General features: G+C 44.7%; 1 protein-coding gene across 1 annotated transcript in view; it reads right to left on the reverse strand.

The window, feature by feature from the left end:
• The window catches only part of LOC128872229 (3-phosphoinositide-dependent protein kinase 1), a 451269-nt gene that overhangs the window by 161720 nt on the left and 273969 nt on the right, over positions 1-15580 (reverse strand). The window lies entirely within an intron of this gene.

Below are 15580 nucleotides of genomic sequence, written 5' to 3' on the forward strand. Positions count from 1 at the left end.
AAATAATTCTAAATAATCGGTCATCAATCGTCCTCGTAATTATCTACGATAATAAAGAATGATGGTATACAATTTAAAAATAAGAGGAATAACGATGAATATCTGTAATAATAAAAAATTAATGTAAATATGTGGTAAATCTGTCGCAGATTTTAACTTTGCACACGTGTCTCTTCAGGATCGACCTTTCCATTCATGGATGCTGGAAGTAACCAGCAAGATACTCAGCGTCTTCTATAAATTTCTCTTACCTAAAAATAATATTCCAAGTAACTGTGTTTACAGAAACGTTGCAAAGTCCAGGGTCTCTAGCTGCGTGCAAATAAGGATCGCTGTCGAACTTGAGCACGGCGCAATTGGACGCTCCCGATGGACGCAACGCAAATCCGGCGCTAAGAAACGCATAATGTATTTTCAGTCCGACCGTGTGGGCAGATAACAAGACGTGGCGACTCGCGGTAAACGAATTTACGGCGATTCGGGGAAGGCTAGGATTTCTCGCGGTTTTTGAGAAGTCACTGCGTCCCGCCAATTTCTGGATCCTCGAAAACGACGGAGAAAAAATAAATATTCTCAAGTTTGTTGTAGAAAACCGCTGTTTTGTCGCGAGCATGTATTGGTAGGAGGAAGCTTTGATAATATTCAATTTTAAACATGCGATCGCAGTAACGTTTCGAATAGGTTTATCGAGTCATACTTGCAATTTTACTCTATGCAGTAAAAACTTGGTTAAACACAGTATCAAATAGTCAGGAGAAAATACAAGTATTTTTAAAATAGTAATCCTCGTTCCACGCCGTGATACGTTCAAAGTCTAAAACGAAAGGCTGTCTAAAAATTGATTCCGTCTCATTCCGCGTGTTTACCTGTCCGCCGCGATGCTTTCGTAAATCACCGCTGTGCCAATAGTTTCTCGGAAAAAATTGGCTATTCGTTTGCCGGACGTGTGATTGCGTAAACCGAGTGGTTCGCGATTGATGGCTTCTAAAAGACTTGGCCCTCGGATGCTTGGAATCGTTTACATTACCGTGAACGATGATTCGCGGAATGGAAATACAGTTCCATGCGTTTCCATCGATTTTAATAGTCTTCTGTGATACTTCTCGCTTGAACGCGGTATTTTCAGCTTGGGTCGAGTTTCAAAGGTTTGAAAGTCGAACGACGTCAGTATTGCCAATCTGGAGCCCATTGTCAGGGTAAAAGTTTCAAACGAAAGATACGATCGCAGCTTCTTCGAGCGCGAACACTAATTTCTAGGTGTACTCGCGACGCTATCTTCCGCGAGTCGTTTCTCTTATGCAAATAATTTCTCGAGAGAAACGGGCCTCGCTGATGCGCTGGAGATTCGATTGTAACGAAATTAATTATTTGCTCGCATTATCTGATCATTGGCTACCGGGAGGAGAAAAGCAGCGTTTATTCTGTAATTTGTAAACGCGAGCGAGATGAAAGCGTGCTCCGCGATTGTTGCTCGTCGGTTAACAAACCGTCGAAGACACTGTCACCAATCTTCTGTCGGAAATTGCGACGGAAACAGTAGCTAGAATTTAGACAAAAGTGGTACTCGATTGGACGGAGTAAAAGTCATAATATAACCTTCTGGTAACCTTCCGTAATAAACCTTCTGGCCTTGACAATTTTATTTTCAACGAAGAAAGAATTGTATCAGTCGTCCGCAAAAATATCGTTACCCCAGAAGCGACTATAGAAACGATAATCAATCGCATCGAATGACCCTTTCGGTCCCGAACAAAAGAAGACATTGAAACCATCGAAGTTCGATTCTACGATTCTGCAACGAAGTTCTCCTCGACTATGTAATTACAGTAGAATTCGTTCTCGAGAAAAGATTTCATAACTACGGTTCCGTGAAAACCTCGAATCTCTCAGGCGCATAGCGAAACAGTCTTGAAAACTTCGAACAACAAATCCATCTCATTAAAAGCGTTTCGACTCAAATCAACAAAAACAAAGAAAACGAAATACCCAGAGTCGGCTTCGCGGAATCCCTTAATCACGGCGGAGTCTGTGTATGTAGCAAATAAAAAACGAAGGATTCGTTCGAATGCATCTCTTCTTTTATTTTATACACCGAGTGTCTCTCGCTTCGTATTTCTTTTATAGTTAGTTTGTGTAAATTAGGATGGTTCAGCTTAGCGGAGATACGGATCTACTCGTTCAACTGCTTACACCTCGATTACTGCAGGAGGTCTCAGCCCTAATTTTCTGCAATAATCGAGGTATCGCGGCACTCGAATATTCCAAGTTTATCCGTGATACTATAACTGTTCAAATGCTAATCCCAGATACTGCTCCAAGACGTTGTAACCCTTTGATAACGAGGGTAGATCGAGACCCGCGAATCGGTATAATCGGATGAAGCCGTCTGGACGCTCTGAGGCCGTGGGGGGCGAGATGGATGGAAGGTGTTCCAGTTATGCGGATTCCATTGCGCGGGATGATGAATGAACCGCAGCAGCCCGGAGGCGCTCGAATTTCAACGCGAAGCCACGAGCAAAGAGAGTCGAGACAACGACCGCAGTGATTTCCAGCCCGTACCCGACCAAAGGAGGTCCCTTTTCGTGTTTGCGGCCAGTCGTGGCGCATCCTAGGCTGAAACTTCTGTTATACGAACCCCCCATCGAGTCCACGGGTGCTACGAGAAAGCATTTTGATATAATTCCCTCTCTAGATTCGGATCATAGATTATCGCATCGCTTGCGCAACGCAGACAGGCAATAGCCGCACGATCGTGGCTCGATTAAAAGCTGTCACGGCGAGCCTCTGATTACAAGGTGCAACGGGAAATCGAACGCAACGACGAATGCGAAAACGAAAGAAGAGGGGAACACTCGCTCGTTTGTGACAAAGTTTTTCTATTATCGATCGAAACGGTTTTTATCATTCGCAATACTACACTCGCGAGTTGGATAGTCGCTCTAGACTCTAGAGTAGTCCACAGTAAGGTACATAAAACTTTGCGGGGACATTCTTAAAACGCTAACTTTTTTCATACACTTTCACGAAGGTTGTATACCTGTACGGCAGTATATAGAGTGTAAGTACACGGTTGGTGTTAGGCAATGATGTTTGAGGCGGACGGTTAGACTGAATAATTCAACGGTTTCATTATACTGCTGACCTTTTACACGTATGCACGAGTTATGGATAATGTTTAGTAAGTAATAGCGATCTCAATAATGTATGTTATTATTCGTCTTTTATTCAGGATTCCACGATGGACGTGCTTAATGTCGACAATTAATTTTTTATTAATGATGCTTCTGGCTTGATGGCTCTTAGAATGATGTTCCTCGGAAGTTGCAACATGTGTAACTATTACAGACACTTGTTTCAAGAAAGTACCCTTAGTAAACCAACTACCCTTAGTTTGTCAGCATTTGCTTGGATTTCAGCGATTCACGAAATGTCGTTTCAACGCTATAAAGGGTTGGTGGTGTCGGCCTCGAAGCAGATAGGCTTCTTGCGCTATTGCCGGAAATTCGGAGTTGGCTTGACAGATTGGCGACTCACGAGACTTAGCATAGCTGAGGTGTGTCGCTACAGGCTGCACGACACGTCGCCGCGTCCCGGTAAGGTTTCGCTATTATTGGCTAACCGATAGGTTACCGTGTCAATCTGTCTAGACTGACACGTGTCGCGTGATCGATAACCAGTCCCAACACTGACGTGCTCTCTATCCCACCTCCTTCGCGATCGGGGAAAAACTTTGCCGAGATAACGTTGCGCAATATCCACCTAATTCCCGATCCACGAAATAGACACGTTCGAATACCCTACAGGTGTAAACATTCGAAATATTGCAAAAACTGTCCATCTTCTTCTGTGAAATCTGTCCTAAAATGAACCGTAGTGTATTGTTCGGGCCAAATGTAAACATCACATTTTGGTCCAAGGCTGTTGGAGTTTAAGTCGTAGCTTAAGGGGATTAATTTCACCTTTTATTCGAAGAATGGTCCAAGGACTCGGTTGATATGAAAATATGAGATCCAATAAAAAAGTAAATGTAAGGAGGCATCACGCTCATCGTCATCGATAGTTCCACGGTAGACCCCTTTGCAGATTCACCTTCTCTCCCTCTGACTCACCCCATGCGTCACGGTCTCATTCGCGTGACCCATAACGCGTCGTGTGTCTCGCATCAGAACTGTTTTCGTCCATCGACGCTCTTGCCCTAATATGTAGGTTTCGTGTGTGTCAAATAACACCGTTGATTCGTTTCCGACAGCTACCAACTCAAGAAATCTCTTCCCTTACGGGGAAGAAAATTTCTGGCGATAAAGTCGAAAAATTGATCACGGCCTGTCGGATACCTCGTCGTTACGACCGGAGGACGAAGATTGAAAAATATTGAATTGCCAGCAACGGCAAGATAAGTTTATATACCGTTGGGTAATGCTACTCAAACACGAGGCCGCGTCGACAGGCGCAAATGCCTCGATAAACATTTCCGACGGGTCCGCTGCTATCGGCCATTTAAAGTACCCAAATATTTCAGGCACACACTCGAGACCGGTCAGAATATCCGGGGATCGATGCGTGCGCGTCGATATCGATATTGGGGAATATTCCGAAAATAACCAAGTGGAATGGGCACGTCGATGGCGTCTTAAATATGTTACGTCGATGTCGTAAAGAAACAAAAATATAGGAGTAAAGAATTCATTGATTCATCGGATGGAGCGAATTAAAATTGATTTAGTAAATGCATAGAAATTGATAAATGCATTGTCGGTGAAGAATTGCTCCATTTCATCCATGTTCCACCGATGTCGAATAAATTACTTTTAAATATTTCAGACATATACGGGAAATATAATTGAACACGGATTATAAATACATCACCTTGTATCGAAAAATAATCTCAAACTACACGCGCACAGAATTTAAAGAGTTTAGACTCAAACGTTAACCTTCAGTTACCGTATTTTTCGACTGATCTACAGAGGAACGCGGAAAGTAAACAGGGAAAACACTGGGGCGATCGAAGTCCATCGAACGCCGAGAACGGTCCCGACTGGCGGCGACGTTCCCAAAACAATTCCCGAATACGGTACCGCGGTCCTTGGCGAGGTCGTGAACTCAGGGTCGTCGGAACCGCGAGGCGTCACGACTTCGCGCATTGTTCGACGGCGTTGGATGACGTAATTCATAAATATTCCCCGACAATTGGTCCGCCGCTCCCCTCAGGGCCGGCCACGGTGTCCGGGAAGCGCTTAAGAGATTAAACCGGACGGTTCAAAGTTCTTGTCTCCCGTGTAAACACTCTAATGGAGCCCAGGAGCGGGTGTTCACCTGTTGCTCTGGCTACGACCGAAAAATATTTCGAGCTACCCGGGTATCCTGCCGACGCTTGCCGACGTTGTCGTCGCTCTTCCGCGTTTCTCCGCCCCCGCGACGAGGAGACTTCGCATTCTGCCACTCCTCGCTCGAGCCATTAATAAAATTCGCCGTCGAGTGTCCCGCTGATGAACCCTCCGTTTACGTCCCGTTTCGTTTCAAGAACCAGATGTGCCTCGGAGATGGGTGAAACCTTACTCCAGCACAGTTCTGCCCCGTTTTTCAAGGAAATCTGCGTTGAGAATATTCGAAACGGAACCATGTCCGCCGCCGTTTATGTTTCTTCAGCTTGCGCATCAATTCGATAGGGTATCGGATCGTGTTTTTAACACACCAGCGTTAGGGGTACTCAGAATTGAATTACCCTCAACGCTTTCTATGTTCTCTAGATCGTATATGAATTTGAAACAGTCGAGGCTGATGTATTAACTTTCGATACTCTCCAAGAGTTCGAGTAAACTTTTAGGTAATCCCCGGTCATCGACGACCTAATCGCCACGAAATAAATCACAAAACGGGGACTTTTGCAAATTGCACGGTTATTAAATTTTGTTATTGGCTCGACGATGTTTTCAAGGTGCTCGTTTTGCGGAACATTTAAAGAACGATAAAAAAAAGAGAAAGGGAAGTGAGAAACATGAAATTTCGGTGATATTCTCAATGAACCGAACGGCTAATGCGAGAATTATACAAACGAGCGGCACGGTAATTCCCGTTTATTTACGGACGTAATTGCACGTCAGTTTTTCCTTAGTCGATAATTGCAAAATAATTTACGGATAATTTTAACGGAAAAAAACACGCGGGAATACACTGTGTCGTAAATAATCGCGTTCGTCGCGCGAATTTGTAACGCTGTTGCGTTTACACCGGGACTGGCCATTTGCGGCGAGTCGGCGGATCTTTTTGTTTCGGCAACAATGCGTATGATGCAACAATAACTGCGCATTTATCATCAGCATCTTCCTTATGAATAATTACGTATTTCATTAGCAACAATGTGAACGCGATAATTGCACGTCGACGTCGAAGCGGAAGCCACGCGCAACGGTGCCTCGTGGAAGCCGTGACCGTCCTTTCGCGGAATTAATTGCGCGGGTAGAGGAGAAGGAAAGTTAAAAGACGACAAAGCAGCATCACCTTGACACGAGCGAAGCAGCGAAATCGCGAGGGAACAAGATCACCTTCGAGAAAAACCTGTGTGTATGCGCTCGAGACTTAATTGAAGTTAATCGCGTTGAGATCACCTATCCCTCACCGAAATATTTCAATAACGCCGATTAAACGGGTCAATGACAAAGTTCCTCTCATAGACCAAGTTCCACGTCGCCGCGATCGCCGATCGCTCGATCTAGAATCGATCTTCGTTCGTCGAAGACAAAGACCGATACGAACGCCAGGGCGAGACAGGGAGTCGAGATCTAACGATATTTCGAAAGCATAAATCATCTGGCCATCGAAACCGGTTTCAGTCGATTCACTGACGACTACAACTCGGTATTTCCGATCAATGAATTCCAGGATACCGTAAATCGCAGACCACGCGGACAAATCGTCCCCGTTCCGGCTTGAACTATGGCATGACTGCCTGACGGCGAGTTCGGCCGAGAAACGTGACACGTAAAACCCGGAGTATCACAGTAGGGTTCCAATGGATTGAAAGTTATTTTTTTCGAGAAAAGAAATAACTGTAAACAGCGTCGAGAGCATGGATATCACTGAAGTTTACTGGAAACGTGGATGGTAATAACGAATTGAGAAGCTAGCGTGGTGCTTTTTAAGTTTAGAGCATTAGACTGACTGTACCCGATAAATTGAAATTTATTAAATAATTATAAACAACATGGGGAGCACGAACAACGAGGATTACCGTATACCAGCGCGGTAATAATAATTGAAAACATAAATATATGTGCTTCGGAGTCAACCTCGCGACAAAGTTTAAAACAATGATGGCACTTGTGCTCAGATCTGCAAACGTGCGCCAAGATCCAAGTACATACACGTGCTCCCCGTTGCCTTGGCTTCTTGGCCTCTAGCCATTGTATGCATTTCGTTCGATAGATTACCCACCAGAACTCGTAACAGTCGATTCTCAGGTAACTGATTCGCAATTAAAAAAATTGCGTAATCGAAACTTCTGGGATTTTCTACTCGATATCTACTCTAGAATCTCGATGGATCTCTAATTTCCTCGATAGTACGAAACACGTATTAACATCTCCTGCGTCGATTGTCGCGAACAATCGTTCGAGAAATTAATTTCGCCACGCCAATCGTGATTGGTGTTCCTTCGATAACTCACCTGGTCGATGGAACAACGAGCCACGCTATCCGCGCCAGATATCGCCGGTCACGATCGTTACGGGAAAGTGACGCCTCGGGATCGATGCGATCAGATCTTTATTGTTCGAACGATCGCCACTGCACTTTGCTCGATACACCAAGAACGCTAAACGCGAGATTAAAGTGTTTTTGACCAGAATCCACGCAGCGGTACGCAAACATTCCGTACGCTGTGAGTCAACCAGGTATTCAGGGCGATTTCCAAACTTCTTCTGGTGTTTTTGTTTTTTCTAGAGATGGGTAGAGTTCTCGGTGCTCGTCGATAAACGCAACTGCAAAGAAACACTGCGAAGCGAAAGTGTACTCGGGTTATAAATAGAGCAAAGAGTTTCGATGGGTCGTTGATAAATATCAAGTAAATTCGGAAAATTACTCGCTTATAATCTTACTTCAAAATCAATATGGATCTGTGGACTTAAAATAGCGAGGCTACGTCCTTGTCCTCGGTAGATGACGTACTGCGTAAATTGCGTGTTATCATTATTACGGTTTACCAGACAACGTTATCGCGGCGACGCAATTTAGATTACTAACTCCGAACCTTGTCGATCGTGTTTATCGGACACAGATGGGTGATCCCTATTCGAGCGATCGTTAAACTATGCTTTGTTTGGTGCGTGAAACGCGTGATTAACGTGAGAGGGGTGGGGTGCTGGGATTGCCCCAATTACGCGAATCTGGGATCCAAGGTATACTTGGAAACGTAAATAAATTTTGTCCTCTAATTATACTACAGGATATTCTCTATCCCGTCGATAGCAGCATTTTCTGATGACCCGATTCTAGATTGACGATATCCTCAGCTGTCCTAATTCAAAGTTAGAAGCGTTTCGACGCAAAGGATTCCTGCATCCTTTCAATTCCATAGCAACCATAGCTTTCGTTATCCGCATTCGAGGATACGTGCATCCTGCATTGCTACGATCAACGACAGCTATATCCTCCGTTGACCCGATTCCATGACGATCCTCTGCTGCACCAATTAGCGCGAAGGCGCTATACCAATCTAGCGCAAGGTCTTTACAACATTCTGTTCTTTAAATCATGCATAACGCAAATGATAAACAAATGTCTTCGTTCCTACAAAGTATGAAAGATGTAGAATATGTATGGAGTCCACATTGCCATACATCCTGTCCATAAAATAAACGATTTTGTAACGAATGTCTTTCATGGCTCAATTATAAAAGAAACATATGAAATTAATTGAAATGACACGATAGATTTCATGCTGGATAGTTTCGTCGACGCAGTTGGTACACGATCGTCCCCTCGAATCGAATAGGATTAGGAGCTTAAAAACGTGTCGCGTTAGTCTGTTTTTTTCCACAGAGGGAAAAACAAAAAATGGACGGGAATAATATCAAAACTAACGTCAACTCATTAAATGACGTTCAAAAGCCGCGAATAATCGATGCAGATTTATGCTGAATCCGGTTTATGAATCGAAATATTCGCGACTCTGGATATTGGCCCCAGGTGCCATTGACGAATGAAATGATTTTTTCGTGTTGACGTCCCTTGCGAGACGTCAATGCCTCAAGGACAAGAAGCTCGTGACGCTCCGACGAACGTCAATGGATTCTAATTATCGGTATGCCGATTACCGTTTCGATTACGCTCCGACTTTTCTATGCACGATCGTCACGGAAGATGCCGCAATGGAATTTCTCCGACCTAATCCGATTCTAGATGTTTCTAGGCGTTACTTTTTGTTTGTACCGGTGGAGAGGCGTATGTCAATGGCCGAATATTCAGTAGATTGTACTTTGTTCGTGCACCTGTTACTCCGAACAATAAGTAACTGCTTTTTGTTTCCATTGTATCGCGCTACTTATTAACTCTTTAAGATGCACGATTTAAAAGGAAAATAGAACACGAGCGACACATGCGAAAACAAAAGCAAATGTCAGATGAAAACGTGTAGTATAAGAGGCTAACAAGATTATTAGTTAGATTATTGGTTAATGAAATGAAAGTGGCAGTCGTTGGTAATGTCAATCTTCGATGGCAAATAAAAAAACCGCGATAAAAACAAGATCGATCTCGGTTAATCGAGAAAATTTTCCTTTGGCGTGCAGTCGAGGCTCTCGTATCGCAACTCGAGCGTTAATTAATTCACGAATACATAAACAGCCAAGGAATAGATTCGTTCCCGAATCATAGAATAAAATTTACGTAACAGAGGGTTAAGGTTTCGCGGTATAGATTGCTTTTGCGAATGGGTCTAACGAATTAATTGGGATCGAATTCCACGGCAATTTATGCAAACGTATTCGGTACCAAAGTTCGCCACGCGTCTGCAGTGCAACATTCCTGCATAATGAAATCCAGAAAGGCAGAACTGATTGACGCTTATTACATAACATTAAACTGGAATTCCGTTGGTCCGGATCGCGGTGAGCAGCGTGGCAACGCGACTACTGGCATCCGCGAATTAGTAAACCGTGGCTACATAATTAGCGAAACGTCATGTTTCGCGAATTGGAGCGTCTTCCGCTGGCGATCACGAAAATTACTATTTCGTTTCGTCTCCCACCGGAGAGAACTTATTCTCGTTTAATTTACACCGTTTCAGCCATTACAATTAATATTGCCACAATATGATACAATGTATACAATGTATTTTAAATCGTATGCATTCGAAATTTATTTATAGCGAGTGTCTCTAAAATATTAAAAAACGAACTTATTTGCATAGTCCCCGCTTCCAACATCGTTCGTTGACTTCCTTTCGGCTCGACACCGGCGATATTTCAATCTGGCCAGCAAACACGCTTGGAACCATCTACGGCGAAGCCTTTCGACTCCGCGCCGAACACGTTTCTAGAAGAGTGGACGCCATAAATTTCCACGATTGCTTTTACAGAGTAGTGTTCGCGGCTTTTCCAGCATCGACGAGGGCCGATCGTTTTTGCAGCTGGCTCGTTCGGCACGGCCATTCGGGGATTCGAATCGTTTATTTCAGGCTCAAGTTCGCGCCTCGTTAGCACGCTGGGAAAATCCACAAACAACCGTACCGGAAGTTTGTTACCCCGTCGGTCTCGCGAATAATCTCGCTTTTTTCTTCCTTAGTCTACGCGCAGTTTTGGGAAGATTTCTTTGAAGATCGTGGCCTTTGCGACCTTATCGAAGTATATCAAGACCGTTTCGAACAACGTTTTCCGTAACCGAAGACATCAGTCCTCAGGCAAAAGTAAAGCGAACAATTTATCTGATCTCCGACAAGCTCGAGTCGCGACGGCATTGTTCATTACAAAATAATCTAACAGACTGGTCGGCGGTGCCGTGCAATTCCGGCCCTAAATGCCATGAAAAATGAGTTACGACGAGAAAATTGTGCAAGCCCGCAATTATGTAAATAGACGAACACCAGGATGGAGATGCACTCGTGTCCTCCTTTGGCTGCGTTACTCTGCTCGTCTTTCTCCTCCTCTCGTTCCCTGTTGCATCCGTGCGCGTGGTGCACCGTGCATTGTCCGCGGGAATACGCGCTGCGCCACGCCGGGGACGAGACAGAGAGGGTCACGGGGGCGCAAACGCAACAACCGAGAGTCAGCCCGTAGACCGTACAAGGCTGAAAGACTATTGCGAGACAATAAGGTCGGCTGCGAGTAGGTGGCCAAGCACGAGCACGTAGGCGACCGCTAAGGCAAGGACGTTGCTAACTGACTCGCGGTTTCATTGCTTGATCGTTGGCTGGAGCATAGTTGGCGGAAGAAACGCAGGCTTGGCGAGTTGACGAAAGGAGGGGACGAGGAATGTCCATGTTTAGCGATTCTGCGACGTACAAGGCAGTTTGTCAATTGGGAGAACGGAACTGTCGAATCGCATGGGTTACAAAATGAAAATGTTCGATATGATGTACTGGTTAAAGAATGTTTATTCTTTGTCGGGACGAGAAATGTTCTCCGTTCGCCTAGCAAAGCATCGGGGGGTTATTTATATCAATCTGCTCGCGAGAGCTGTTATCCCGGCATACTGGTTCATCCCTAAAATATTGACATCTACGCTCGAGAGCACTTCATCCCTAGAGTCTCCATGAACTCACTATATTTCTGCGCCAAATGTATACATAAACGTCCAACTCGTTAGTCCTAATCGACGTCTGAGACGTTTACCTTTCCCCGTGATCCGATGCGATGTTCTCTAAAGCTCCAATTCGACGCGAGAGATGACAGCTGTTGCCTCTAGATTCCTCGTTGGGGATGTCTTCCATCGGCCCTCGTGCAGGAAATGTCCTGACTCGCTCGTGGCGGTGCGCTCTCTATTGTCCCAATTACAGGACGATATTATTTCAGCTGAAAGCTACGAGTGTCCCACGTCCGAGCCCGGTGCTATCATCTGGCGTTGATATCGTTTGTTGTCTCATTGTTGGTTCGACTCTAGAGACGTCTAGCAGCTGCGCCGATCCCATGGCGGCGATACCTTCCGCTGTCCTAATTCCGCGTTAGAGTTGTCCCTATTCCTCCGATCCAACGCGAAAAGATCCTCCATACTGTCAAATATAATGCCAGAATATCCCCTGTTGTCCTAGTTCAAACGTGGAAACAATCTCGCGCTGCTCCAATTCGGCGATATCCACTATCGAACCCCTAGGTCGACATCCTCTGGTCTACTTTCAAGTTGAAAATGTACTTCTTCCGAGCCATAGACTCCTATTTCTCTTATCCCGTAGAACGACATCTCCTCTCGCGGGGGAAGTTTACTTTATCTCGATACTAATCAAATGACTGGACGACTAGAGGTGGCCATAGTTCTACTACGTGTTTAATTCTGTCGATTCTTGATTCTTTGATTCGTATTTAAATAATCACGAAATAATAGCCGGTGACATGAAGTCGTTTCTGAGTAATATTGTCGGTCAACAATATTAATCACTGTTCGATGTCTATACGAGAAGACAATTTGCAAGCGTCCTCGGTCGTGTAGGTTAAGAAGATTTTGTCTCCGATATCCCAGGAGAAAGTTTTCACCCTAAAACTCCGGAACCCCTAAAACCCCGCTACAACCGGAAGTGTAGTTGCGAAGCGAAGAGTGTTCAATGACGAGACAAATTTGGGAAACTGGTCCGATAGCTGAATCGACGTTCCTTCGGTTCCTCGAATGTTCAACGGGACACCTTCAGCCGGGGTTGCGATCAAAGTTTCCGAGCAATCGATGGAAGCCATATTCTTGCGCCGAACTCTCCCCCGGCTACGGATTGCCAGCCAACTTCTCAAACACGGAGTCTAGAACTTGCGGACCGCCACTTGTCCGAACGTTTCTCGATCTCGACGAGCGGTTGGCAGCCAGCTGTTCGCCCAACTCCGATTCGCAATGCACGCGATACAGGGTCGCGGGGCGCATAGGCGCGTAAGCGAAGTCGTGAAAAGCTGCCAGAGTTTCCATAACGATAAGTCGGATATCGCGCACGGTCGACGGCTGAGTCCGACATCCGGTTCCAAGTTCGTCCAGCGAACCTAGCCGATCGCATCGGAGGGAATAATCCGATCGGGCGTCCCTGTCAGAATCCGATCGCATTTGCATACAATTGGGCGTTATCCGGCTAATTTGCATCGGCCGTCGCGCTATCATCGGCCTGGCGTGTTGATGACCGCCCCGACACTCTCGGTTACGACGTCTCGCCCACGTTTTAGTAGACGACACGCCCGACTTTGCCGCCCGCCACGCTTTCTCCGCTCTTGACGACTTTCGGAATATCTTTCCCACAGAACGCAGGTTGACGATCGAGGAAACGAAAGCAACAGAGATTAGGAACTGCGATACACGAATTCAAGACGCGGAGAACCTGTTCCAAGATGACGATACGAGCGTAGGACGTTTGGTCAATCATTCTGCGTGTCTTCTTCAGGAACGATTTTGGTATTATAGATTACGTATGAGTTATGTAATTTGTTCCAGAAGGTAAATTTGAATAAATAAGTATCATAGAATGGATACTATTTTCCTTTTTCTATCGTTTATCGATAATAAAACGGTGACAATTAAGGATAGAAATCGGTGAAATTCGCTCCCGAGGACGTGCGATTAATGATCGACGACGAACCGCGACGGCTTAAGCGGCCTGATGTTCGTTTCGGTCACGAGCGATTGGAAACCGGAGAAATTTTCGACGAAACTGGAGTACTGGAGTGTAAACACGTAGAGAAGTGAAAGTAGAAATGAGCGAGCTTATAGAAAGTGACATTATGCAGTTATGCGGGAACGAATACAAATCATAAAAGTAAACGAAGCCCGAACGCGTTTCGCGTGGTTTCCCATTATATAAACAAAACCACGATACCAGCCGCTGGTAACCTAATCGATGATATGCCCTTACGAGATTTATTTCTTTATCAATTTTATCCTCCGTGTAACTTTACTGTACGATGACAGTTTCGTTTCCTCCTAAATTCGAACCTGAATGAGTAATGGTAACTCGACCAGTTGAATTAATTATCAGAGTAACCAAGTTGATAAATATTTGTATTTAAGAACAGGACCGGTTGATCGCGAACAATTCCTTAGGGCACCTTCGATATCGACCATAAGAGGATCAACATACTGTCCGAAGGATACGAAAGAAATTCGCGCACCGTTCTGAGAAAAATGTTGCCTACCAAAGGAAATTCGATCCACTGGAAGGGACGATCGAGAGATTGTCGTGGGGAGGACCGCGAAGATTTCATCGGGAATCAGAGAAACGAAGTTAGACCTTCTTCGAGAGGGACAGACTCGCTCCGTGGCCGGTGAACTGAAAGGGCTCTATCCGGAGAATCGGGTTTGCGACGCGATACTGGATATGCATGAACTTTTTCAATATTTTATTCAATTTGCCGGCTCCCCGGCCGCGAAGATTGTGTTTGTTACCGAAGGACTTGACGCGTTTAACGTCCGTTCCTGGACTCCTTCACGAAAGTATTGGACAGCATAACACGCGATTATTCGAATGTTTAGATAACAAAAGAATAATTAAAAAGTAACGATATAACAATGTATACGCATACATCGGTCGATTAGTTAATTTATTTTTTCCAACACCATCGTCAAACGTACCAAATTAAATACACTTTTTGGGAACAAACTCAAGTGTTAAATTGTTTAAATTGTTACTCGAGATTCACAGTTTACCTTCATTTTTTATTTATCATCGATGGTAACTGCACGGTGTTTGACCGTGGGAATGAACGATTAACGCCCGCGCGCGTAATAAATACGGTTATCAGCGCGCATTGCAATCGCGTCGAGCGATAAAGCGGTAGAAACGAGAGCTTATTTTAATTTTCGACGGCGTATCGATGATTCATTAATATGGATACAAATTGCAAATGCAGAATCCACGAATGCTCGTCGGAGAAGTGTAATAAATTTACGTCCGGATTATACGGTGACCGCGTAAACATTTGATTGATAATCGTCTTTGAGCCCGCAACAATGTAGCTTTCATCGAATGTCAATGGAGTTCTCGTATCTTCTTTCAATTGGAAACGCGAACAGGAAATGAAGAGGAAACGCGTATTATGCAAAATAATCCCCTCACTCCCAAATACGCGATATTCGGGAAACTGTGAAAGCAGTAACGTGAAGGTAATACAGCGATTTTTCGACTGATACATAAATTAACGTACGTTCAATTCGAAATATCGAGATTCTGCAAATTAGACTGCGTTGCAAACCAACCAATACGTCGAGAACAACAATAGAATTGTTACTTATTCAACGGTATTTATGCTTCCCGGGAAACCCAATTTAGGAATAATATAGGAATGTTAATTTTGAGACTACCCGATATCGATATGCTTCCTCGTAATCTGAAGAGATTTATCACGGAAGACGTGTCGTAGGAAGTTGTCCGGCGTATCCTCGAAAAAGCGTGATAATTCCGGCAACG

This window comes from Hylaeus volcanicus, chromosome 2, assembly GCF_026283585.1.
Source record: "Hylaeus volcanicus isolate JK05 chromosome 2, UHH_iyHylVolc1.0_haploid, whole genome shotgun sequence".
Taxonomy (NCBI): domain Eukaryota; kingdom Metazoa; phylum Arthropoda; class Insecta; order Hymenoptera; family Colletidae; genus Hylaeus; species Hylaeus volcanicus.